Source organism: Lissotriton vulgaris, chromosome 7 (assembly GCF_964263255.1).
Source record: "Lissotriton vulgaris chromosome 7, aLisVul1.2, whole genome shotgun sequence".
Classification (NCBI taxonomy): domain Eukaryota; kingdom Metazoa; phylum Chordata; class Amphibia; order Caudata; family Salamandridae; genus Lissotriton; species Lissotriton vulgaris.
This window is the reverse complement of record NC_141695.1, coordinates 1307332339-1307359733: the sequence shown is the minus strand read 5'-3', so window position 1 is coordinate 1307359733 and position 27395 is coordinate 1307332339. Positions and strand designations below refer to the sequence as shown.

General features: G+C 43.7%; 1 protein-coding gene across 1 annotated transcript in view; it reads right to left on the bottom strand.

Annotated features, from left to right (window-relative positions):
- The window catches only part of LOC147703557 (very long chain fatty acid elongase 4-like), a 74393-nt gene extending 68193 nt beyond the window's left edge, over nt 1-6200 (bottom strand). The window contains exon 1 of the mRNA XM_086931907.1: nt 5865-6200. The gene's annotated coding sequence lies outside the window, so the exon portion shown is untranslated. The remainder of the gene's footprint in view (nt 1-5864) is intronic.
- Between the last annotated feature and the right edge of the window lie 21195 nt (nt 6201-27395).

Below are 27395 nucleotides of genomic sequence, written 5' to 3'. Positions count from 1 at the left end.
TGTACAAAAAACTCTTGTTTGTCTGACTAAACTAACCCTTTGTACCATGTATAAAAATAATCTAGTTCACGGATAGCAATGCCATCGGGGGGGCGGGGTCGGGGGTGAGGCAGGAATGTTTCTCAGTTTGTTTAAAAACTTACTTTAATAAATATATCACTAAATTAAAACATGATGTGGTAGCTCACTGTTGTTTACAAACACACATTTTCCAGTGACAAGGCCAATAACTTTCCCACTATCCTGCAGTTTTACTGATAATAATATACAATCAATGATCTGTGGAACAAATATGTACTTTCATACTTACTGAAGTATATTTTGAAATGCTTGTACAGGTCATTTACAAGTTATTCAAATGTTGTGTTCTACAGCCTTTCCTTCCACACACTTTGTATAGCATGATTTTCAGGCAGTTCACTTCATAAAAGTGTAAGTCTGGCAGAGGAAGAAAAGTAAGCACCAACTTCCATAATAAAATTTTAGCAAATTCTAAGAAGACATATGCTGACATCTGACCTCAGTCTCTAAACACAGAGCAAATGTGACAAGCTAAAACAATATTTAAAGGCATCCTTATTGCTCATTTGAATGAACAGAACACCTGTTCTTTAGCAGCTTGCCAGAATGGGCCATTAGTCCCTAAAATAGCTTGCCCTGATAAAATCTGACTCACCATAGCCAGTGGTCACCACATTTTGAGGCCTGTATGAAGATCCTGTCCAGGCTCCAGTTTGTACTTTGAAAGACTGATGAGCAAATTGTGTTGCGTAAGACATTCATTAAAGACTTACACCCTCCCCAAAGCTCCTTCCTTTGATGAAAGATGGAGCAGCCAGTCATCCTGATAGGTGAAGATGTTCCAACCCTTAAGATTTAGAGAGTCCATAAGGGACACTTCCTTTGATTCTGGAGGATGCACTCATAATTACACTGGACTTCATGACTATATAATTTAAATTTTCCTACATCAAGAGATCATCAAAGGTTCCTGACATTCTGTCTCCTGGAAGTCCTTATCAGTTCCAGGTGCTGCCTTTATGCCTGTCAAAAGAGTAGTTATAAAAATGATGGCATCGTGTCAAGTGTCTTTGTTTTCAATGAAATCCTTTTGATTCACATATTGATATTTCGAAGGTCTATGAACAGCTGAAAGCTCCTGTGGCCTCCGGCATCATAATGAATGAATTACTGCCCCTTCCCTTTTCTACCCGAGCACCCTGGATAAAAGCCTTCTTCAACAGAAGGGAGGAAATTACCGAGAGCATTGCCTTCCTCTTGACAGAATTATGCTGGCAAAGTGTAGAGTTGGTCCCAGTTTCTGACAGTATTGATGAGAACTCTATCTAGCATCTTTAGGTCTCGCAGTGATAACGCGCATGCGTTCTCAGCGGGACTTTTGTAAAAGGGCATTCAAAAATTCTACCAAGCCGGATTGCCTACAGTGCATGTGTGAAGGCGCGTGCACATTGAACGGCAGCCTGCGAGCCTCTTTCCACACTCACACTTCAAAGGAATTCTCACACTTCAAAGAAATCCGCTACCCGTCCCCCTCCGCGCAATGCCAAGAGCTTGTTGTTTACACACAACACCCCAGCTGCTTTTGATCCGGAAGAAAAGTAAAATCTGTCGTGTGAGCAAATAGGCCACTGATCTGTTCACACTTTGTTGCAAGCACATACTTTAAGACTTTTTCAATGTATGGTAATGTGAAGACATATACTCGCATTTTCTTGGTAAATTAAGGACCTGTAATGAATAAGTCATCTAAGATAAAGGACCTCCTTAAGTCTCTCTACACTACTCTCCTCTCTCTACACCCCCTCTCTCTCTACACCCCTCTCTCTCTACACCCCCCTCTCTCTACACCCCCCTCTCTCTACACACCTCTCTCTACACACCTCTCTCTACAAACCTCTCTCTACACCCCCCTCGCTCTCTACACCCCTCTCTCTCTGCACCCCTCTCTCTACACCCCTCTCTCTCTACACCCCTCTCTCTCTACACCCCCACCTCTCTCTACACCCACTCTCTCTCTACACCCCCATCGCTCTCTAGCCCACTCTCTCTACACCCCTCTCTCTACACCCCCCTCTCTACACACCTCTCTACACCCCCTCGTTCTCTACACCCCTCTCTTCTGCACCCCTCTCTCTCTACACCCCTCTCTCTCTACACCCCTCTCTCTCTACACCCCTCTCTCTCTACACCCCTCTCTCTCTACACCCCTCTCTCTACACACCTCTCTCTCTCTACACCCCTCTCTCTACACCCCCCTCTCTCTACACAACTCTCTCTACACCCCCCTCGCTCTCTACACTCCTCTTTCTCTGCAACCCTCTCTCTACACCCCTCTCTCTCGACACCCCTCTCTCTCTACACCCCTCTCTCTACACCCCTCTCTCTCTACAAACCCTCTCTCTCTACACCCCCTCGCTTTCTACACCCCCCTCGCTCTCTACACCCCTCTCTCTCTGCACCCCTCTCTCTACACCCCTCTCTCTCTACAACCCTCTCTCTACAGCCCTCTCTCTACAGCCCTCTCTCTACAGCCCTCTCTCTACAGCCCTCTCTCTACACCCCTCTCTCTACACCCCTCTCTCTCTACACCCCGCTCTCTCTACACCCCCTCTCTCTCTACACCCCCCTCTCTCTACACCCCTCTCTCTCTACACCCCTCTCTCTCTACACCCTCCTCTCTCTACACCAGTCTCTCCCGTCTCTCTACACCCCTCACTCTACACCCCTCACTCTACACCCCTCACTCTACACCCCTCTCTCCACACCCCTCTCTCCACACCCCTCTCTCCCGTCTCTCTAAACCAGTCTCTCCACACCAGTCTCTCTACACCCGTCTCTCTACTCCCCTCTCTCTCTACTCCCCTCTCTCTCTACTCCCCTCTCTCTCTACTCCCCTCTCTCTCTACTCCCCTCTCTCTCTACTCCCCTCTCTCTCTACTCCCCTCTCTCTCTACTCCCTTCTCTCTCTACACCCCTCTCTCTACTAACTTCTCTCTCTACAACCCTCTTTCTCTACACCCCTCACTCTACACCAGTCTCTCCACAGCCCTCTCTCTACATCCCTCTCTCTACACCCCTCTCTCTCTACACCCCTCTCTCTCTACACCCCTCTCTCTTTACCCCTCTCTCTCTACACCCCTCTCTCTCTACACCCCTCACTCTACACCAGTCTCTCCACAGCCCTCTCTCTACATCCCTCTCTCTACACCCCTCTCTCTCTACACCCCTCTCTCTCTACACCCCTCTCTCTCTACACCCCTCTCTCTCTACACCCCTCTCTCTCTCTACACCCCTCTCTCTCTACACCCCTCTCTCTCTACACCCATCTCTCTTTACCCCTCTCTCTCTACACCCCTCTCTCTCTACACCCCTCTCTCTACACCAGTCTCTCCCTACACCCCCCTCTCTCTCTACACCCCCCTCTCTCTCTACCCCCTCTCTCTACACCCCCTCTCTCTACACCCCCTCTATCTACACCCCACTCTCTCTACATCAATATCACTCCATCTATCGCCCTCACTCCATCTATCGCCCTCACTCTATCGCCCTCACTCTATCGCCCTCACTCTATCGCCCTCACTCCATCCACCGCCCTCACTCTATTCATTGCCCTCACTCTATCCATCGCCCTCACTCTATCCATCGCCCTCACTCTATCCATCGCCCTCACTCTATCCATCGCCCTCACTCTATCCATCGCCCTCACTCTATCCATCGCCCTCACTCTATCCATCGCCCTCACTCTATCCATCGCCCTCACTCTATCCATCGCCCTCACTCTATCCATCGCCCTCACTCTATCGCCCTCACTCTAGCTATCGCCCTCACACTATCCATCGCCCTCACTCTATCAATCGCCCTCACTCTATCCATCGCCCTCACTCTATCCATCGCCCTCACTCTATCCATCGCCCTCACTCTATCCATCGCCCTCACTCTATCCATCGCCCTCACTCTATCCATCGCCCTCACTCTATCCATCGCCCTCACTCTATCCATCGCCCTCTCTCTATCCATCGCCCTCACTCTATCCAATCGCCCTCACTCTATCCAATCGCCCTCACTCTATCCAATCGCCCTCACTCTATCCAATCGCCCTCACTCTATCCATCGCCCTCACTCTATCTATCTATTGCCCTCACTCTATCTATCTATCGCCCTCACTCTATCGCATCACTCAGGGGCACCACAACATCACTCAGGGGCACCACAACATCACTCAGGGGCACCACAGCATCACTATGCGCTACCACAGCATCACTGAACGCCACAGCATCACTCGTCGCCACCACAGCATCAATCTGTGCAACCATTCAACAACAACTGGTTCAAATATGTTCTCTCAATGTTTCAAGCTTTATTACAAATGTCACAAAAAGATGTTAATATTTCACTTCTGTTCTTGGATTTTCGTCACAATAAAATACACTGAACATAATCTTCACAAAGGTTATTTACAAAAGTTTAAGCTATTGCCATTAATAATTACAATAACTATTATTTAAGTATTAATTATTCAAAAAAATAAAAGCTATTGCTATTTGTAATATCAATACATCTAAGACACGTAAATACAACACATATTGCATTACAAATGCTATAGGTGTCACATTTGCAGAAGTTAAAAGTATTGGAATTGTAAATGACCTAGCTATTAATTTAGCTATTTTCAAAGCCAACACATCAATACAAAATTTGTCATTTACAAGACCAATAGCTCAAACTTTCCTAATGCGCGACCTATTGCATTGCAAATGCTTTTTTTGTGATTATCTTCACGTAACCAGATTGGTGTCACCCCATGATGGGGTGACACCCGGTGCGGTCCGCACCCCCCTAGTGACGCCACTGATCTTCAGCACCCCAGCATCTGCGGTAGAAGCCTCCCAAGCTGTCCAGAAATGGCTTTTTGGACCTCCAACTGGCCCCTATACGCTATCTTCAGCACAGTAGGGACTACTGCGTTTCCAAAGGAGGCGAAGGTTATCCTCTCTGTGCTCCTTGGTTCTTGTAATTCCTACTCGGCGGTCTCCTGAGAAATTAATGCTGCTTACATGTATTACGTGCATAAAGACTGTTTATCATGCTAAGGTCCGAATAGGTCATGCCGGTAAAAAAGTAGCAAACACTTTTGCTTTCTGTTTTGAATGCATAGAGGTGCAAAAAGAAACAAGTGACAAACAGTGGTTGGTGATTGAGTATACTTCTTAAATGTGACATAGCCCTTTACACATTCCAATAAAAGCACTTCCTGGACTGTAGAATGATGTGACCAGGTTATACTCTGGGGGGAGCCACAGTCCACTCAATGCATTTTTAAAGTATTGATAAAAATACGTCTTGCAGACCACCGCCAACCAAGCCAAACCTAAAAAGCAGGAAATATTAATGGGTAGCATGGTGGTCTATAGGGTGGGGATAGTCCGCATTTACTTTCAATTCGTTCTCCTGTCCTTTTGGTGTGAATTACCACAAAAGCAATAACTACGGGTCGAGAGACATAAGGATACTTTAAAAGCTTCTTAGCTCTGGCTTAAAAAACAATAGGTTTGCCAAGCACCCTATCACCTTGGTATATTATTCCACCTCGACACTTGTAACATAACATGGTTACAGTAATAGAGGGGCCTCGTGACACCTGGATACTAGTTTTCCAGTTATTTAATGTACAGATCGACAAAAGGAAAGTCCATGACTGCAAATCGTGTCCCGTTGCCATGGTGTCATCTCGACACCCAGCGGGGTTGCCCAGTCCAGACATTTCAGCGTGTTGTTGTAACTGACACGTTGGTCCACCTGCCCCTTTACAGCAGCGTTGCTCGCATACCCAGCCCAACACTTACCTGTTCTGCAGCCGAGAGCGCGCGGGGAGTGAGGGAATGGGCGGGAACTCTGGCCGTTTCGTAACTGCTAATTCCTCGAAAACCTTTTGCCCTGTCTGGATCGAAGACCTCGGAGCCGAGGATTGCACCAAGTGTGTCACATGGGATGTTACAAAACGCAAGCTCAGCAGACGCACATATGTGTGGGTTGTGCTGAAACGAGTGATAAGAATTGTGATAGCGTTGTGGTATAGCGACACGACAGATCGTACGCCTTGTTTCACCGAGGGCTCTTTTCTACCTGTTACTGTTGTCTGACAATTTCGTAACAATAGTTTATCTGGCGTACTCCACGACTACAACTCCCAGAATGCCCAGACATAATGTAGTGGGATCTCTGGAGAAATTAACCAATCTGGTGGGTTTGAAAATAGGAAGTGTTTAGGTTTCCGCTTGTTACCGATTCTCTGTGTGATCCCCGGCAAGCTATCACGTCATCTTTGCTCATAGTTAGAAAGAGCGCAGGGACGCCGGTTGAGAAGCACGTTAAACCAGGACATACATGATTAAGAACGCGAATCTTGGCAAGGCAAATTCAACCTTCAACCCCCATTAAATCGAAGAGTAGCCCGCTTATTTATGGCACTAGGACATGCAGAAACGCTCTAGGAGAAAAGTATATATTGATACTCATTTAAATTAATTGAAACGGTGAGGTGATATTTGGACTGTAGCTGTGTCTTTATTTAAAGCCGAAGCCATTTAAAAGTTTGGCACCGCAACGTGCATGTTTGCATGTCATAACATAACTCTCTAGAAATAAAATATTCTGACTGATTCACCTTAAGCAATGAAATACCCACTGCTGTCCAAACGCCCGGTCCTGCAGTTTTTTGTCAAGCACCGCTTTGCATTCCGAGTCAAAAAGTGTTGCTTTTCCCATTAGAAGTTCTCTTGGGTGTTGCATAACAGCATACTTTTCCTTTTCTTTTTGTGCAGCACAATTTAGTCCTCAATTGCTTCAATGCCTTAACCCTGACCATTGTTGAATTGTTAGTCACCTGAGGGCTGTGGCCCCACCCCTCTTCATTGTGGACTGCATTGAGCCTCAGGTTGCCCCATCCACACCTTGGGGGGCCCCCATAAAAACCTATAGGAGTTTGCTCCCCCCTCCCCTGGCTAGAAGCCTGAAGAGACCATCAGTGTTGGAATAGAAATGTTTTAGCCAAATTCTGTATGCATTGCGTGTCTTAAGTTAGCATTTGCGGCACCATTTTTTATTCAGCCGCCGTTTTGAGCCATGATAGAAACTAACGTCTGTCTCATTCTGTCCACCTCAGCAGAAAGCAGCTGCAATATTTGTTTTGTATTTCTCCAAGGTTCAGCTTCGCTGTACTAATGAATAGACTGTTTTTATCATCACATACCTTTCTCACTAGATAGGCCTGCTCCAACCCTTAGAGCGTCAGGCACAGGCAGAGTAACCTTGACACTGAGATAGCATGTACCCGGTCTTGGGATGGAGACTCGTCCTTCTGTATCTCCTTTGTTCACCAGCTACCAACTAGAAATTTCCAGTCTAGGTGTGTCTTTAGTGGTTCTGAAGATGTACATTATGTGTTACCACGTTGTTGTTGTAAGCTTTTATTCGATATACAAATATCTTGAAAGCAAATTACATACAATAAAAACATTTCAGGACATGCAGCTAGTCAATACATACATCATTAAAAAGTTAAGAACCGGGTAAGCTCCCGAATAAATTAATTAAGAGTACAATTAAACAGAAATTGACAGCCTCTTGGAGCGAATCAACCAGAATTGTTTGAAAAATTTGGAGACACCACAAACAATAACGGGGGAGGTATCTGACATTAAAATGCGAAGGGCAACCAGGTGACTGCGTGTTCCCATGTTGGAAAAAAGGGGCTTGAGCCAGTACTTCCTTGGTCTTAGGTAGTCCGGGCACTCAAACATAATGTGAGCCACCGTTTCAGGTCTAGTGGGACAATGGGCACAAAACGGAGACAGAGGAGCACCAGATTTCCATTTCGATTTTAAAGCTCCAATTGGGAGAGTGCCCACTCTAAATTTAAAATACAGTGCCCTGTGGGCTGGGAAGGTGATAAAATCAAAATAGGATTCGTATCTTGTCATGTCCTTTAGGAGCAAAAAAGATCTCGTGGAATTACAATGGGAAGAGTTCATGATTAGCTGACCCGCAGCCCAATCCCAGTAGAGTTTCTTCAAGACATCTTTTGGGGGTGACGTTTTTGCGCTCCAATGTTCACCAAGGCTAAGGTCATATAACAGTTTCTTGGTATCCCTCAGCCATTTGATTTTGGCCCAGCCGCCCATATTCATTATCTCAGTTAAATCGTTTGCATAGGATTTCAGTTCCTCCACCCTCCAGATCCGGGACCACAATAAGAGCGGGCGTAAACGTGCTTGGTTTTTAATGCTCTTGCAGCCCGTATCTAATAGTACGGGAACTGTTGGTGTACTTAAGGGGAGACAAAGGAGGTCCTTCAGAAACCTATTCTCAGCTTTTTCCAATGAGTCCAGGTTTTCATGTCCCCATATCTCCGCCCCGTATAGGGCCGACGAAACACCTTTAGCCTTGTATATTTCGAGGACTGGCGCTATTCTATGTCTGGGTGACTCCCGAAATTCTCTTAACAGGGCGCCACCCACTCTCTTGTGACTTAGAAGCATTTTGTCTATGTGCGTGGACCAGCTCATGCTATCTGTTAAACGAAGGCCCAGATAATCAAATTGGGAAACTCTCTCCAGGGATATAGAGTTGAGAACAGGAGGGCTTCCGAGCTTCCTCGGGGGATGTAGAATTAGGTACTTCGTTTTGTCTACATTAATGACAAGACCTCGAGCGTCACAAAAGTCCTGGAAGCGGTTGAGTAGTTTCTGCAATCCTTGGGGTTTTTTCGAAATTAGAAGAGTGTCGTCCGCAAAAAGCAGAGTCGGCACTCGTACACCCCCCAAACAAGGGGCGTCAGCCGGTTCCTTCTGAAGATGATCAACCACCCCGTTAACATACAACGAAAACAGGGTGGGGGCCAACACACACCCTTGTCTCACACCCCTTAACACTGGGATCTTCTCCGTGGTCTCACCGTTGCTCCCCCACCGTACCTGGGCGAAGTTACCTTCATGCAGCTTGATAAGCAGAGATAACATATAGGGAGGCATCCCCAGGTTGTGTAAAACCTCCCACAACTGCCCCCGTGGAACTAGGTCAAAGGCAGTCTTCAAGTCAATAAAGGCTAGGTAAAGACTGCCCTTGCCCAGTTCCACCACCTTCCAGTTAATAAGGGCCAACCTAAACGCCTGCTCCACGGTTCCTGTTTCTGTACGGAACCCAGCTTGATAGTCGGAGAGTATTCTATTTTCATCGACCCAATGCAGAATACGCCCCAGGAGCACCTTTCCCGCTACTTTCTGCGAAGAGTCAATAAGACTAATGGGCCTGTAGTTCCCAGGGCTATTCCTGCAACCTTTTTTAAAGATGGGGACTACCACTGCCCCTTTCCAGGAATCAGGGACCGGCCCACCCTTCATAATATCGTTAAGTACTGCCGATATTATTTTCCCCCACTCCGTTGGGTAAGCCTTCAACAAGTCTCCAGGCAGGCCGTCCGGTCCTGCCGCCTTCCGGGGTGCCACCCACCGAATGACATTCTCAACCTCCTGAGGGGTAAACAGATCTAGGATAGCTGGCTCAGGGGAGGGTGCTAGAAGAACAATTTCAAAGGGAGCCCCTTCTCCAAGGGCATAAAGTGCCCCAAAATGATTGGCCCAACTCTGGGAGGGGATATTACAAGTCCTTAGGGTGTCATCGGGCTTGCTACACTTCCCCACAAGTAGCCAGAACCCTCTTGAGTCTTTGTTTCTACTAGCTACTAGCAGGTCCTCCCAAAAATTTTCCTCCCATTCCCTCTTTGCAAGAGAGATTGACCTAGAGTACAATCTCCTTGCCTCTTTCACTCTGGATCGGGAATTGGATTTTACCGCTTCTACCAGCCTTGTTTTTAACACTCTACATGTGTGGGTATACCATCCCTTTGCTTGGGTTTGCTTTGATTTCCCCTCCCAGCTACTTGATGGGACAGTAAATAAATTTGCTAGAGACTCTGTCAAGATTCGAAACTCCCCACAGGCTGCTCCCACTCCCCCCAGGGATGAATCTAAACTTTGTTGAGCTTTAGATAAGACAAGCATTACCTGTTCAACCCTCTCCTTGGAAAGTGAAAGTTTTTCCCACAATAGGCGCCTCCCGCAGGGGGCAACTTGCGATTCGCCGAGACCTACCAGACGAGAGGTGGATGCACCCTCCCTTCCTGATGCCCACCAGCACCCCAGTGTGAGAGAGAGTAGATTATGGTCACTCTCTATGGTGGGAACCACAACCATATCTTTTAACTCACTCCATAAACCCACATCGAGCATGATATAATCAATCCGCGATGTGTGGTTTGGTCTATTATATGTGTGAGCTCCCCCCTTGTCTGATTTGGTCCTGCCATTCACCGCCCGTAGCTCGAACTCAATAGAAAGGGAGTATACTTGGAGGGCCACCTGCGACCACCTTCTGATTGGTTGTATCTCTAAGCCCGGAATCCCTCTAACACTATCCAGCTCTTCCTGGTCCAGGGAAACATCCGAGCCCAAGGGCTCGAATGTACAGTTAATGTCACCTGCGACCATAGTGCAAGACTTGTGGGGAGTTGCTTTTAGAAGACCCTCCAGTATTTTAATAGTCGGTGACTGGCTACCCCCTTTGGTGCTACGTGCATAAATATTGAAAATATTCAGCACGGCTCGATTCCGGGAGTCTTTCAAGATGATGTTTTGAATGTCAGGGCAACCCGTTTGACACTCCACTATCCTACAGTTTAAAGACGCTGACACCCAGATTAAAAGACCACCCGAAGGGCGTCCTTTCTTAGAAGACGAGCATATAGCCGGGACAGAGCTGGTTGAGTAACCTGCTCTGTGCACAGGATCCATGCTCCAGGTCTCCTGGAAGATGCATATGGCATATTCCTCTACCAAAGCATTCCAGTCTGGCAGTTGTAGCTTCCTAGTAATTCCAGCCACATTCCAGCTGGAGACCCTGAAATCGGGGTCCACTACAGCCGCAGCACATCTGCTCGCAGGAACAGGACAGGGGGGCAAGCCCGCCAGAGGACCATCAGATCCTAGATAAAGGCTGGAGGTTTGGGGCCTACTAGCTCCCGCTATGCCATTTGATATTAGCGGCAATTCCTCCAAGGGAGAGGAGTTGGGCGTCTGTTTCGGGTCGATAGTTACACTGTTCAGTTCCTCCCCTAACAGACCATCAGCTCCCTCAGGTCAACACCCCCCAAGATTCCAATGGGGAGCAGACCAGCCGATCTGGGGTAAGACAGAGGTTCCGCTGGCCAACATACACCCTTGCTTTGGCAAAGAGGATTAACACTCACACCCAGTTTTTGTGATTTAGACACGGGCCTGGGGTAAAAATAGGACAAATCCACTGCTTGTATACCCTCACTAGCTCCCTCTTGGCCCGAGGCACAAATTAATCCTGCCACCCTAGGGTCCTGAAAGCTGACAATAATGCAGTCCCCCTCCAGATGCTTCTTACCTTGGCCCACCCAATCCACTCTACGGACGGCTAAAATCGGCCTGTCAACACCGGGGGGTAAGGTTTTTTTTGACATTAGCCAATGAATACACTTGTTTTTTAACATCTGGTGTGTTTCTGTTTGATTTTCCTTCAATGGGGGAACTTTTACCAAAACAGCCACATAGGGGTGACAATCAGGGGGAAGGTTTGCCGACTGCCTCCTTTGTGGCGGCCTCTGGGGACCGACTACAGGTGGCGCAAGAGTTGTCTTGTTCTTGTCGGGGATAGGTGCAGGGCTAGGGCTAATGCCCTTTACTTTCTCTGCCCCCTCCACGGCTTGGTTGGCCTTAGATGGATCCACTTTGTCTACTGCCTTGGGCTGGGATGGCTTTTGGGGTTGAGTTTTAGAAAGGTCAGGGGATTTTTGTTTAGATTTTGGATGGCATCCTACTGAGGGCACAGAAGGAACTGCGGTTAAGGATGCAGCTGTTTTCCCCCCCACTGGGAGTGCAATAAATGGAGCCAACGTCTGGACCTGGGCTACAGGGAGTGATTTCCCTACCTCCCCCACCATATTATTCTCGCTCACTCTAGTCTGCAATTTAATCAGATTTTTGAGCGAGCAAAAGTTATCAAGTGTTGTTTGCCACGTTGGCAGAGGTCAGTCCCTCTGCAGCAAACTAAGGAGGCTGGTCAGACTGGAGTGTACCTCTAATAAATACCTTTGGTTTGTATTCTCTACTGTCTGACCTACTCTTTCTCTGTTAGGAAGGCTGAGAGGTGGCCGCGAGTGACCCGTGTGGCCCTAATCGGGTCACTTCCTTCATTTGGCTGGCACCCAAACCGGGACTCCATCGGGTGACCATCTTTGCCTGCAGATGGATGAGGAGGTCGGGGCCACGTCAGTTCGGATGGTCGGATCGGGGATCCCTGCATGAGAGAGTCTTGAACTCGCAGTTACCCCGTCTGACTGACCGGGCGGTGCCTTGTCCAGTGATCATCCAGACTGGTGTACTGAACGGCGAAACCCTTGGATCTGACTGTTTGGTTCGAAGAGTTGGCAGTGGAGAATTAATTTGTTTGACTTGTGTGCACCAGGTGAGTTTGTTTTAGTTCTTTGTGGATATGGCACCATTTTGGTTTGTATTCTGTACTGTCTGACCGACTCTTCATTTGTTAGGAAGGCTGAGAGGTGGTCGCGAGTGACCCAGGTGGCCCTAATCGGGTCACTTCCTTCAGTTCCTATTCCTTCTAACTCATTAAATCAGGAGGTAGCTACTTCTCGAAACACATCCCCAAAAATGTCACAACACATCAATGCTTAATGTGTAAAATTAGAAGTGCTGATGCCCAAAGTTTTTCTCAGAAGTCTGCTGCCGAATGTCATGGTTGCTGAAAACAAATGCTTCATAGTCATGATTCCATCTCACATCTCTTTCATCCACAAGCATCCACTCCCCTCCATTTTAACTCACTCTTGCAGGTTCTTCTTCATCCATACTGCCTCTCTCTGTCAATGTTAGTTCATATTTGTATTCCTCCTTCATTGCCCCTTTTCTTCTTTTCTCTCTTGTTCTAGGTCCAAGTATGATGATGACAAATAAGTCCTGGTTACTAAAAATGAATGCTGTTGGGACCTGCCTACAACTAATCGCTTAAAGTAAGCACTGCAATGCACTTATAGCACTTATAGCCAGGCTTACCCTCATCCATATTTTTAGAAAGGTCAGGGGATTTTTGTTTAGATTTTGGATGGCATCCTACTGAGGGCACAGAAGGAACTGCGGTTAAGGATGCAGCTGTTTTCCCCCCCACTGGGAGTGCAATAAATGGAGCCAACGTCTGGACCTGGGCTACAGGGAGTGATTTCCCTACCTCCCCCACCATATTATTCTCGCTCACTCTAGTCTGCAATTTAATCAGATTTTTGAGCGAGCAAAAGTTATCAAGTGTTGTTTGCCACGTTGGCAGAGGTCAGTCCCTCTGCAGCAAACTAAGGAGGCTGGTCAGACTGGAGTGTACCTCTAATAAATACCTTTGGTTTGTATTCTCTACTGTCTGACCTACTCTTTCTCTGTTAGGAAGGCTGAGAGGTGGCCGCGAGTGACCCGTGTGGCCCTAATCGGGTCACTTCCTTCATTTGGCTGGCACCCAAACCGGGACTCCATCGGGTGACCATCTTTGCCTGCAGATGGATGAGGAGGTCGGGGCCACGTCAGTTCGGATGGTCGGATCGGGGATCCCTGCATGAGAGAGTCTTGAACTCGCAGTTACCCCGTCTGACTGACCGGGCGGTGCCTTGTCCAGTGATCATCCAGACTGGTGTACTGAACGGCGAAACCCTTGGATCTGACTGTTTGGTTCGAAGAGTTGGCAGTGGAGAATTAATTTGTTTGACTTGTGTGCACCAGGTGAGTTTGTTTTAGTTCTTTGTGGATATGGCACCATTTTGGTTTGTATTCTGTACTGTCTGACCGACTCTTCATTTGTTAGGAAGGCTGAGAGGTGGTCGCGAGTGACCCAGGTGGCCCTAATCGGGTCACTTCCTTCAGTTCCTATTCCTTCTAACTCATTAAATCAGGAGGTAGCTACTTCTCGAAACACATCCCCAAAAATGTCACAACACATCAATGCTTAATGTGTAAAATTAGAAGTGCTGATGCCCAAAGTTTTTCTCAGAAGTCTGCTGCCGAATGTCATGGTTGCTGAAAACAAATGCTTCATAGTCATGATTCCATCTCACATCTCTTTCATCCACAAGCATCCACTCCCCTCCATTTTAACTCACTCTTGCAGGTTCTTCTTCATCCATACTGCCTCTTTCTGTCAATGTTAGTTCATATTTGTATTCCTCCTTCATTGCCCCTTTTCTTCTTTTCTCTCTTGTTCTAGGTCCAAGTATGATGATGACAAATAAGTCCTGGTTACTAAAAATGAATGCTGTTGGGACCTGCCTACAACTAATCGCTTAAAGTAAGCACTGCAATGCACTTATAGCACTTATAGCCAGGCTTACCCTCATCCATATTTTCTTGCAGACCCTTCATTCTTAAATCTTCACGTCTTCATTCTCTCAATTCCAATCTCTACCCAAATGCTATTTCCCCCAGCCCCAACCCCATGTTAATTCTACTTACCCTTCCTACCGCCTTTCAAAATGGGAATTTAGACTTTCATCTATCATCAAAACTTCTTCATCCTCCTCCACTTCTTATCAACGTTTCTTATAAATGACTTAGGCAACTTTCATTCACCAAACCCCTCCACTCCCCAACAGAAACTGAATCTGCCATATACAACCCTACCTTATTTTACAGCCATTCACTGCATCCATCTATCTGCAGTTGTCATAAAAAACGATTTATTCTTTTTCCTCACCAAACCTTGCCTCTTATCGCTTACTAACTATTGCCCTCTAAGCTGCTTCTTCACCAAAATGCTCCTATGGATCTTAAGCCTGTCAAAACCCTGCTTCACCTCCTTGTCCATGGATTGGCACATCGGCTTTAAAAATAATCAGAGAGAGATCAATTTCTCAAACCAGAGCAGTTTTCAGATAACTGCCTAACCGGTATTGAGACCCATGTAACCCAAACCTCTCCATATCTGCTGTCTCTCCAGCAAGAGATGCCTCCTTTCCTCTGAGGCCCTACCAGCCACAGCAATAGCAAGGAAACAGAGCAAACAACCTACATTCTCTGCCACTGGCTAGACAGGACACAACAATCACCTAATCAACTACATTGCTCTGCTCACACCAACTACTGCCATACCAGAGTGAGCAATAGCCAGAGAGGTGAGACTTCCGCTGCTAGAAATACAACATTTTCTTTTCCAAAGCTCTATTCAACACCTAAAACACTAAGCCTTAAACCCACCCAGTTCACTGGGTAATAACAATATAATATATGTGATTCTGTAATCGTACTACTTTGTTGCGGGGTATAGGAAAAACACGAGACTAGATATAGTCTTTAGCCCTTTTTAGGTCGAGCTTAAGAGGCAGCATGCCTGCGCTGCTCGCTTGCGAGACTGCGGTAGCAGAGTATGGAGGACAGGCTGCCCGCACTCTCCGCCCATATTTTTAATTGGCTTCTGTCTTTGTCCTTTGTATATGCTCGGGTGTGATTCCATAATAGGCTTGTTAGTCCTGCCTTAGTACGGCAATAACATCATTGGTATCCTCCCATGGCTACTGGCCCCTTTACTTGGTTGATACACTGAGAGTGTACCTTTTCTTTATTGTGCCTGGACAATGTGGCCGCTTGTGTATAATGCCATAGGTCTCACATTTAAATGCGAGGCCTATGGCCTTGCAAATATATTTTTTTTGTAGGAGGGGGAACCGGAGCAAGTGCGCCCGAGGCACATAGGTAACGCCTGGGGCTGGAGCCTGCTCAGCTGCTTGTTCACTGTGGCTGTGGCATGTGCTTTTTGTTTTGCTTCACAGTGGGCTGGCTGCTCACCAGACAAGGTTTGCAGGCCAGCAGTGCGTCATGTTAATTGATCGTCGCTCCCCTGTGATCGGTGAAGGGGGCTCTGCAGACCAGGTCTGCAGCATGCCAACTGTATTTTTGGTAATTGTGCTTGGGAGCCAGTGTTTTTTCTCACAGACCCACAATTCAGGTGTAGGCTGGAGTGTTGGCCATAAATGCCACAGTTTCCCGAGCTGTGGGACGCCAGACAGGTAGTGTGCAGGTTAAACACAGGCCTTCTGTCCCGGTGAGGCAGTGCCTGTACTTGGGCAGTGTGGGCTGCTTGATTAGATCCCCAGAATTAGGAAATGACCAACAAAGCCTCGAATGTTAACAGGCGGGGCAGAGTCCACGTGGTAGAGGGGCCCAGGCACCAATGACACCTCTGATGGGGGAGGATTTCAGGGTACCGGGATGCTCAACCCACTCTGTCATCAGCCGCTCAATCATTAAGATGTGGGCACATAGAGGCATCGCTGACGCTTGCACTGATCCTCTCCTGAGCTCTCTTCCTTGTTGTGACAACCCTGGTTCTAGAGCAAGCTGTAAGTGAACCTTGGACATTTACTTCGGTATGGGCACAGTGAGAGGTTCCTTTAATGAAAGTGCAAAAGTAAACAGCAGAGTGTGGGGGCTGAAGCAGCAGCGGGGAGCTCCCTCAGCAGCTGCTGACCTGCTTTCCAGACGCACTGAACAAACAGTGTCTCTAATTGTTGAGTTAACTTTTTTTTTTTTGCCCGCATGATCTCTGTGTTTTTAGGTCGCGCCTAGCGTTGCAGCTCAAAGCGCTGCTCGCTCGAGAGATTTGGATGAGGGGTTTTCAGAAAGGGACTCGAAGCCCCGCCCCTCATTTCCATTAGCTTGCGTCACCGTTTATGCTAAATGGTGGCCTGCCATTGGAAATGGGGTTTTGGAGCTGTTGCCCTTTTGCCCATTTGTCCGGCCCACCCGGCCTGTCTCGTCTGCTTTGCGGCTGTCGCAAAGCACTTTCTATTCTTTATGGGGCCATGTGTTTCTAATTAGAAACACATGGCCCCATAAAGACAAGAGATCAATGCTTTTTAAAAAAAAAAAACATTTTTATGGAGCTTGAGGAAGGGGGAGGGGGCAAAGCAAATTCAGCATATGCTATAGGGCAGGAAGTAATGAAACAGGAAAGTGGCGTCAATGAAACATTATCGGCATCCCTCTGAGGCACACACTTATCTCCTCTTGAAAGGATTTCACTTGTAAACTCTGTTTGATTGTTTCATTAGAATTTTATTTAGTTCATTTCTATTTTCACGTTAAATCATTTTGTCAAATTTCATTCTTTGATAAAGTCTTTCAATAGGCATCATTGCTACTCATCCTCCTATGCATTTCGGGTATAGAACACCCTTCTTCATGGAGAGGCACTAGAATTCAAAAGCATATATGAAACGAGAATCAGTATGTTGTGCATGTCTAACAATGACTGAAAATTTGCGCGTCTTTCAAAAAGTGGTACATGCCACCAAATCAAGTGCGTGTTGTGCCAAAAATCAACCGTTATCCCCCAGTCCGGGGTAAAAAAACAACCTTACTCACATGAGCCCCTTTCAGCAGCGTGTTCTGCCTATAAATATCAACAATAGATACCGGGGGTTAAACACCCACCTCTAAAAAAAATGTGAACGATGCTATGTTCAAGCTAAGCTTATGTCACAACCACTGACCTTTAAGTATTCGTTTCGAACTGCTTCTAAGTGATCCACTCGTATGATCTGCTGCTTCAGTCTCCAATCGTTCAAGGCGCTCTACCGCGCTTCCGTATTTAAACTCAAGTCTATCCTGATTGGACCACCTCGCTGTCACCTGATCAACAGCCATAAACAAAAGACTCCTATGGGGAAACTCTCGTGACGTTGCTACATCTCCTTCCATACACGAAGTGAATCGTAAAAAAATATTCCAACACAGTGTATCCAATCTTAGAAAGGTTCGCTGTCCTGCTGTCACCTGATCAACAGCCATAAACAAAAGACTCCTATGGGGAAACTCTCGTGACGTTGCTACATCTCCTTCCATACACTAAGTGAATCGTAAAAAAATATTCCAACACAGTGTATCCAATCTTAGAAAGGTCTAAAAAAAAATATACAGACCCAAAACCAGTGAACAGGGTAATTAAAAGTGCAATTGGCATGTGTAGTTATTAAAAGCACGAAATGCAAAAATAAAATAACTGATTAGAATAGTACAGGCATTACCAGAATGACATCAGGGAACATTACAACCCAGATGGGTTGCTGAAATATGTAAAACATGATAATTATAGATAACATGCTAACTCAATTCGATCGTTAAGCCTGTTCGGCTTGCTCGAGCACAGTCTCTGGATCCATGTATTTTCTCGTTGCAACAGGTATCTGTTGTCATCTCTTCCCTCCTGATTTTCCACACATTCCAATATGAGAAACTTCAATTGGGAAATGTTGTGGTGAGCTTCCAAAAAGTGCATTGCGATAGATGATTTAGTATTGTGAGTCCGGATGTTAGATTTGTGTTCTGTGAGTCTGATTTTTATCTTCCTTTCCGTTTTTCCCACATAGGTTTTTCCGCATGGACATTTGAGTAAGTAAATCACGTTTGACGTATCGCAGGTAGCTGTGACCTTTAATTTGATTTCGTGACCTTTCATTGGGTGGTTTATGACATTTCCTCTGATTATTTTGTTGCAGTTCCCACAACTCATACAGAGTCTTGTCCCCTTGTATGTCACTTTTGGATTACTTTTGCATTTGAGAATTTCACCAATATTTTTTCCACGGGTATAAGCGAAGAGAGGTGGTTCTTTGAAAATATTATTAAAATCGGTTTCCAACTCTAAAAGTTGCCAATGTCGTAGAACACTTTTTTGAAATCTTTACTTAAAGTTGAAAATTTGGACACTGCCACTATTCTGTTCTTAGTGCTTTTCGTGTGTTCTTTCAATAAGTCAGTACAATCAATATTTTGTACTCTTCTCTTTGCTTTTATGATGGTTTCCTGTGGATAGCCTCTCGTTAGAAATCTCTTTCCCATTTCATCTATTCACTGTGTTGCTTTGTTTTCATCTGAGGTTATGCGTTTCACTCTTGCCATTTGTGAAAAAGGTAAATGCTGTTTCAAAGACATCTGATGAGAACTAGAAAAATGTAGAGTATTGTTCCTATCGGTTGATTTGCGGTAAATGTTGGTTTTCAAACCCCCTTTCCGTGATGGTAACTTCTACATCAAGAAACGTAATTTTCTTCTCTGACATTTCCCATGTGAATTGTATTCTATTGTCTATTCTGTTGAGTTTCGTTAGTGCTGATTGCAATTTTTCCTTTGTGTTTCTCCAAATTATGATCATATCATCGATGTATATGACGATCATTTTTGAGTTTTCACGCCACTCATCTCTAGATAGGATGTGTTGATTTTCGTATTGCATCATGAAAATGTTAGCATACGCTGGCGCAGCCGAATTGCCCATAGAAGTACCAGCTGTTGGTACCAATTGTTATCGTATTTAAAGTAACTGTGATAGACTATAAACAGCATTAACTCCATAAGGAAAGTTTTCATCAGAATTTCCAGTTCGGTGTTTAAAATGGCCTGTTCGACAGCTTCAATACCCAAAGAATGGGGGATTGAGGTGTAGGGCAGGAAGTGCCAGAGATACAGGGATAAGACCAGTCACACCCCACTTTCCATTAACTCAGCCTGTGTCGGACACCACGAACAGACTGCTAACCCAGGACGGCTGCCCCAGCCTTCCTACAGCTCTATGAGGTCGATGTCTAGGCGCTATTCCATTACAGATTTTACATAATGGGTGAAAGGTCATCACTCCTAAAGACACCCCTCGAGTATATATGTAATATATTCGTGAAGCATCGAGGCACTTTACTCCTCAAATACACACATCACATGTCAACGTTCGAAAGGCTTCTAAGCGCTTTAATCGTCAGCTATTGACAATGTATCTAAAAAGTTTTCAAAGGCTGCGCTCCTCCGATATATGCACACTGTATTCACAAATCTTCCTGCTATTATACTTTGCTTCATATGTACACATCGTCTATATACAAGGCTTCCAAGCAATATTCTCCTCAAATATACGTCTAATATATTAATAAGACTTCCAAGCGATATATCCCTTCGCTATACGTTTACTGTGTTGCCTTGCTTCTGGGCACTATTCTCGTCTGTATTCACATAATGTATTCATCAGTCAGTTATCCAAGACCTACACTCCAAATGTGTGTACATTCGGTATTCATACGGTTTTGAAGCGCTCTACGTCTTCAATACGGTGTTCACAAGACTCCTAAGCGCTATAGCTCTCTGGAATGCACAAAAAATGTTTTTAAGTGTTGTATACTTTTAGGATTTAAACACATATGTTTGTAGGGCCTTTAAACTAGGTTCTAGAGAATAAATATTCACAAGGCTTCTATGCGCTACACTTCCCTCTATGCACAAACATGTAACCACAATGTTTTCAAGTGTTGTATACTTTTAGGATTTAAACACATATGTTTGTAGGACCTTTTAAACTAGGTTCTAGAGAAGAATTATTTGCAAGGCTTATAAGTGCTATGTGACCCTAGTACAGAGGTATTATAATCATACGTTTCTAAACGCCATATGAACATGGAATACATATAATGTATTTATAAGTATCCAAGGACTGTGCATCTTAGGTGCAGATGGATTGTTTCATAAATGCTATTCAGAGACAGCAGAATGATTTTGAGTGTTAATCGCTCCCTTCTGTCTTACGCTATGACCTCAAAGTCACAACTCGAACATCAGCCTCGCAATGTCAACTGTTCACTCTTCCAGTGTCACCTGGTTGGACACTTTATTATTTGGAATTAGGAATATACTTAATATGTATCTCTTAGGAGTTGCAAAACTGTGACACCGAGTTCTGTTAAGCGTAATGTATTCACCTAGCTTCTAAGCACTGTAAAACTTGAGTGCGAACATTCTGTATTTTTAGGGTTCTGAGCACTCCATACCTTGAATGAAGCAACAGAGTTTTCATAACTTTCTAGGCAGTATACACAGCAGAAATAGACATTATGATTTCAATGTACTGTATTCATATAGCACCCATGTGCTTTACATCTTGGTTTAGATCTAATCTAATATTCATTACGTCTCTAAACAGTATACGCATTTGGTACTGGGACATCAAGTATAAATATCATGTATTCTTAAGGCTTCTAGGCACTATTTCCGTTAGGTCTAAACATAATACGTTCATTAAGTCTTTTAAACCATATACGTTTCAAGTATAGATGCTATATTGATAAGACATCTAAATCATCTACGCTTCTTGCACTGGAAATACATTCCCAGCCCTGTGGTATGTGCTAAACTGTCAGTGCTGCTTCGGCTATCCTGGACTGACTATGCACGGGTGTCTGCAGAGTCTGACAAACCGTGGGTTTGCTACAGCGGGACTCCAAAAATATATTTAAATCACCATGGCCATTTCTCCGAATCCTCAGAACACACATTCATTTGACAGTGGGGCCCATTACACTGCACACTTACTCTGTTCATTTAATTCTGCTTCACAGATTTGGCCAACGAACAAGGAGTCCTACTATAACATTTGGCTGAGTGTCTAAACCTATTTAACTAATTTTATTTACACCTGCAATGTAAAGCATTCTACAATGGTTTCATTTTTAAAACACCATTTTATTCAGACACACCACCATAATGGCAATGGATCTGCTAGAACGAAAATCAGGTGTAGGAAAATCCAAAGACCAGCTTTTACTTCTCCATTTATCTAATTTTTATTCAAAGCAAACTTTTAGTATGTTCAACATTTAGGCATTTATTTATTTCTTTATTCGTAAAAGAATCTTTAACTTTGTTTTCAAAATGATCATTTATTTTTAGAGCTCAGAAATAGACATTTATTTAAAAGTTCAGTAAGAAGTTTAGCAAAGAACAGATAGTTCCAAATTCACTATCTCCTAACATCCCTAGCTAACACCCTCATCTTATCCTAACAGACCTGCAAAGAAAAACAAATAAAATAATAAGTTCTTACATCCAAGAATCGATCTTCAGTCCGGCAGCATTTCCAGAGGAAATCGAAAGAGCGAGCCCTTCTAACCAAAATCATGGGTTTTTATACACTATTTTACTAGCTTAATCTATCTAAAAAGTAACTAACATCACCAATTCGAGTTCTGATTGGACACATTTGGGGTAGCTTCCTCATCAGTACAGCATGTTTTTCACGATGAATCAGCAGAAAAATAAAGGATCTTTGTTTAAGACAGTTTGCGGCCTATGCACTTCCTTCACTTGAAACATAGGGAAAAGTTCTCAGGCTCTGAGCATTACATCGTCCATGCTTGGCACCCATCCTAAGATCCGGGGCAAAGCGTCCTTGAACCTCCCATCCAAGCACAGTTAGCTCACTCGCGCTTGCAGGCTTGGGATGCACATGCGCAGACCAATACTCACTCGCAGTGAATCAAAGCGGCCAATTTCGGTGTAGGCCTCACAGGCCACATTTTGGAACAATCATAGAAACAAACACAAATTCATGTTAATTATGGTAATGAAACCCTTCTATTTACCTCCCACCATACTAATGTTTCCCTATTAGTTGTTACCTAGCAAATAAGCCACATCAATGCGCTTTATACTTACATATCCAACGACTTTCTGGCACAAAACGTATACAATAAGCACATTTAAATTGCGTTTGTTTATAATTAAGCTGTGCATTTATCCACATCACAATAACAACATATATTAGTGAGTTTTATGGCACCATACAAGCAAAATTAGTACTCCCATTATGTTTGTGTATGCATCTTTAAACTAAGGTTGATTAATTTACCACATCACACTATTAGTAAAATATTAACGTTATGGAACATTGATTTCGAGAGGGGTGTCCAAAATTTTGTTTTCACCACCTCGCTCCATCAATTCCCTCATCTGGTGATCCTATCACCAAACATCTCTCAAAATTTTGGAAAATTTAGCAGACCATGTTTCAAGTACTTCATATTAGTATAATCTATACTCTAGTATCCTTCTCCTTTGATTCTTTAAAAATCTTTTCTCTGATTTCTTCCATCTCTATCTCATTCTTTTCTCTTTCCCTTGCTTTTCTTTCTTGAATTGTCTTCTTTATTGTTTTTCTAAAATCTCTTCTATTTTTGCATATACAACATAGTCTTATCAGAAAAATCACTATTACTATAATTGCTATTGGAATTAATATTTTACCTCAACCAAACCACCCCCCCTCCATCTACCCCCCTCCCCAGTCACTCCCTTCCCTCCTGCCCCCTCCCTGCTCCAGCAAGAGGGCATCCCCCCCCCCCACAAATGCAACCTTGAAAAAAGCATCACAGGAAAATGAAAATTCAGAGCAACTTGAGAGAAGTGTATTACGTATTATAATGCTACAGATTGACAGGATTGACAGGATGTATGTAATTTTCTCTTTTATTAAATGCCTCAAATAAAATGCTTGGCCTGGAACGTTGCTGGATTGAACAGTAAAGGAAAAGACGTTTGATTCGGGAAGAAATAGCTTTGTATAAGCCCAATTTTGTTTTTTTTATCTGAGACACATGTTGCTTGCGTAGATAGGAAAATTCTGGGACACTTAGGGTATGAGGTGTTAACTTGCTCAACATTTAATGCATCAATAAGGGGAGTTGCTATCCTAAAAGATAAACGCTTCAAGGTAGAAGCTGGGAAGAGCACTTGTGATAAGAAGGGGAGGTGGGCCATTGTTCAATTAATGATTGAAAATACTAAGTATGTCTTTTGTGTAGTCTATGGGTCCAACTTTGATGATGCCTACATTTTTGATCAGCTGAATGTAGAACTGCTTCAGTGGGTAGGCAAATTAATTATCATGGGTGATTTTAATTGCATAATGGACTACAAGATTGACACCACAAGGGGTAATGCCCGTCATCGAATGCAGAGAACCCGGGCAGCTATCCTAGAGTTAGGGCGTATTCACAACATTAAAGATGTCTGGCGATGTGTTTTTCCTACTATGCCTGGTTATATATATTACTCTGCCCCTCATAGGCTCTGTTCCCGTATTGACATGGTTTGGGCATCGGACAGAGTAATGAGTATTTGTACTATTGAACTTTGCTCTAGAATTAAATCTGACCACAATCCTATATTATTAACTTTCGATACCGAAAAGAACTATACAATACCTCGTACAGTTTCTTTTCCCCAGGCATTTATTTATCAATACCTTATTTATTTCACAACTTAAGTTACATATTGCAGACTTTATCAAGCTCAATATTAACTCTATGACATGCTTTATGGCATGGGACTCTTGTAAAGCAAGTATTCAGGGTTTTACTCAGCAATTTCTGTACCATCAAAACTCAGAGCGTCGTAAAAAGGATAAAGCTTTGGTTAACGATATACTTTCTGTTGAACTGTTACTGGCGGAGGCTCTTTGCAGACATGCCACGAATATAACAGAATTGGAACTACACCTAGGACGGCTGAAGTCTGCTCTAAAAGCTATCTTTTGGGATAAGAGTAGCATAAAATTACAAACATTTCAAGTGACACATTATGAAAGTGGAGACAAAGTTGGAAAACTGTTAGCTTACAAGATAGCTGATGAGCGAGCTAAAACTTTGATTAAGAATCTTAGGGGCCCTAATAACACTATAATTGATCAACCAACCCAAAGTCTAGAACATTTTGCCACATTTTACAAAAAATTATATACTCCAGAAAATCATCCGACAGTGGCAGCTATTCAGAACTATCTGCATTACACCTTAGAAAAGCCTGATTCTCTCGAGCTGGAACAACTATCCAATTCTATTAGTGTACTTGAAATTAGAAATGCGATTTCTCATTTGCCATCTGGGAAAGCATCGGGAGAAGATACGATTCCATTGGAAATATACAAGTTATGTGGTGAGGAGCTCTTACCTCTCCTTTATCAAGTTATCAACTTCATTGGGGAAAGCAGGGAAGCCCCGAGGTCCTGGAATAAGGTAACATTGGTTTTCTTTTAAAAGAAGGGGAAACCGAGTGCGGTTCTTACCGCCCCATTTCGCTAATTAATGCGGATGCTAAAATATTCGCAAAAGTCTTAGCCACTCGTTTAGCACCTATTATACCGAAAATAGTTAGCCCAAATCAACATGGGTTTGTAATGGGTAGGGACACCACAGCACATATTAATATGGCGGTGACAGCTTTTGATATAGCTGAAAAGGAATCCACTCCACTCGGTATGATAATGCTTGATGCAGAAAAGGCTTTTGACCGAGTGGGGTGGGATTACTTGTGGCTAGTCATGGCCGGCCTTGGTTTCAGGGATACATTTTTGAATTGGATACATTCTTTATATGACAAACCCATGGCCAAAATTAGTTATGACGGTCTGTTATCAGCCTCTTTCACTATCGCCCGGGGAACCCGCCAGGGGTGCCCCATGTCACCTGTTCTTTTCGCATTATCAATAGAGCCATTTCTTCACGCATTACAATTACAATCTGACATTATTCCTTTTAAGTTTGGCCCTCATTTACTGAAGCTCACAGCTTATGGTGATGACATCGCCATTTATTCTACTGATATTGTTAAGGCGATGCAGGGCATTACAGTAGAAGCCAGTAGATTTGGGGATGTCTCTGGGTACAAATTGAATTTAAATAAAACATAAATAATTGCTAATTATAAGCCAGGGCGTTTAACTACCGGATTGTGTCAGATGGCAACATATTTAGGGGTTAAGTTATCTGCAAATATTAAGGACTTAATTTAACTAAATTATGATGATTTAGTCAAAAACACTGTAAATCTGTTAAAAAAATGGCACAAACTTCCATTAAATATTATTGGTAGAATCAATTTGATTCGTATGATAATTTTACCTAAATTTCTCTATCTTTTTCGTTCTATTCCCTTGGCATTATGTAATTCTTTTTTTAAAAAATTGGACGAGGTATTTAGTAGTTTTATTTGGGGGTATTGCAAAGCTCGTAGATCTATGACTCTTTTAAAAAGGGCTCTTGACGCAGGAGCGCTAAACTTCCCGGACTTTAAGTTATACTTTTGGGCAACATTTGTAGGACGCTTACGACATCTAATTAATTCTGAGGGCGCAGATAATCGACCTTACTTTCTTACATTTATGTTTAATCTTGATACGAAAATGTTTTTATGGAGGACTAATGATCCCAATTACTTCAAAAAGGTTCATTTTAAGACAGCCAGAGACTTAGTCAAAATTTGGCGTAACATTCAGGCCTTTTGTAAGGTGACCTTCTTTCATCCTAATTTGATTTTGTGGGGAAATCCTGGCTTACCGGGAATATTTTGTGATGGATTAACTAACATATGGCTGGCGCATGGAATAAAAAGCCTTGGGGATCTTTATGGCGCACAAGGGCTCTTGAGCTTTGAAACACTCAGAACACTCTATAATATTCCTGATTCTGCGAGGTTCAAGTATATGCAGATATATGACTTTCTTATTTGTAAAATGAACCTACAGAACATTTCTGACTCTAGCATATGGGATAGCCTTTATTCGCAGAAAAACAAGTCTTTAATTAGTGGCTGCTATAAGCGCTTCAATACTTACAGAAAAATGGACTGTAGTATGCTAGCTGAGAAGTGGAGTAGGATGTTAGGGATTAATATTACCCCGGCTGTGATTAATTCATCTTTACGTAACATTAATAATGTGGTATCTTCGTCAAGCCTAAGATTGTTGCAATTTAAAACAACTTGCATGCTTTACCACACTCCAGAAAGAATTTCTAAATGGGCTTCGAATAGTACATACAGTGAACAAACTAAATGCCCTAAGTGCGCGTTAGCTGCAGCAGATTTGGTGCACATGTTGTATACCTGTCCCAAGATATCAGAATTTTGGACATCTTTTGAGAACATTATGACACTGAAATTAGGGGGTTCATTCTCTTTAGATTCAGCGCTATTCTTGTTAGACACTAATGCTGGGAACACTCTACAAAGATCCCTAATTAATATTACGGTGTCGTGCGCCAAACTCACAATTGCGCGTGCCTGGATCTCTCCTAACTCTCCCCACATATTGGAATGGTGGTCACTGCTTAACGAAATTTATAGTATGGAACTGGCTCTGGCTAGGCTCAGGGGTACTAAGTCACTAGCTAAATTTGATAAGATTTGGGGGTCTTTCCTACTTTAGGTTAAAGTTATTTATTATTTAGATAGCTGCTGATTTATGTTGTATACTAGCAACGATACATGTATTTATTTTGCTCACAGAACTAGTTAAACGATCTAATGTCTATTCTGTATATGTTTAGACTACTTTTTCTTGTATTTATATTTTCTCGTGCTGCTTGTTCTGCTTTGTTTTTATACTTTTGTGACCTGTGTTGCTAATAAAAAAAGTTTTAAAAAAAAATTTAA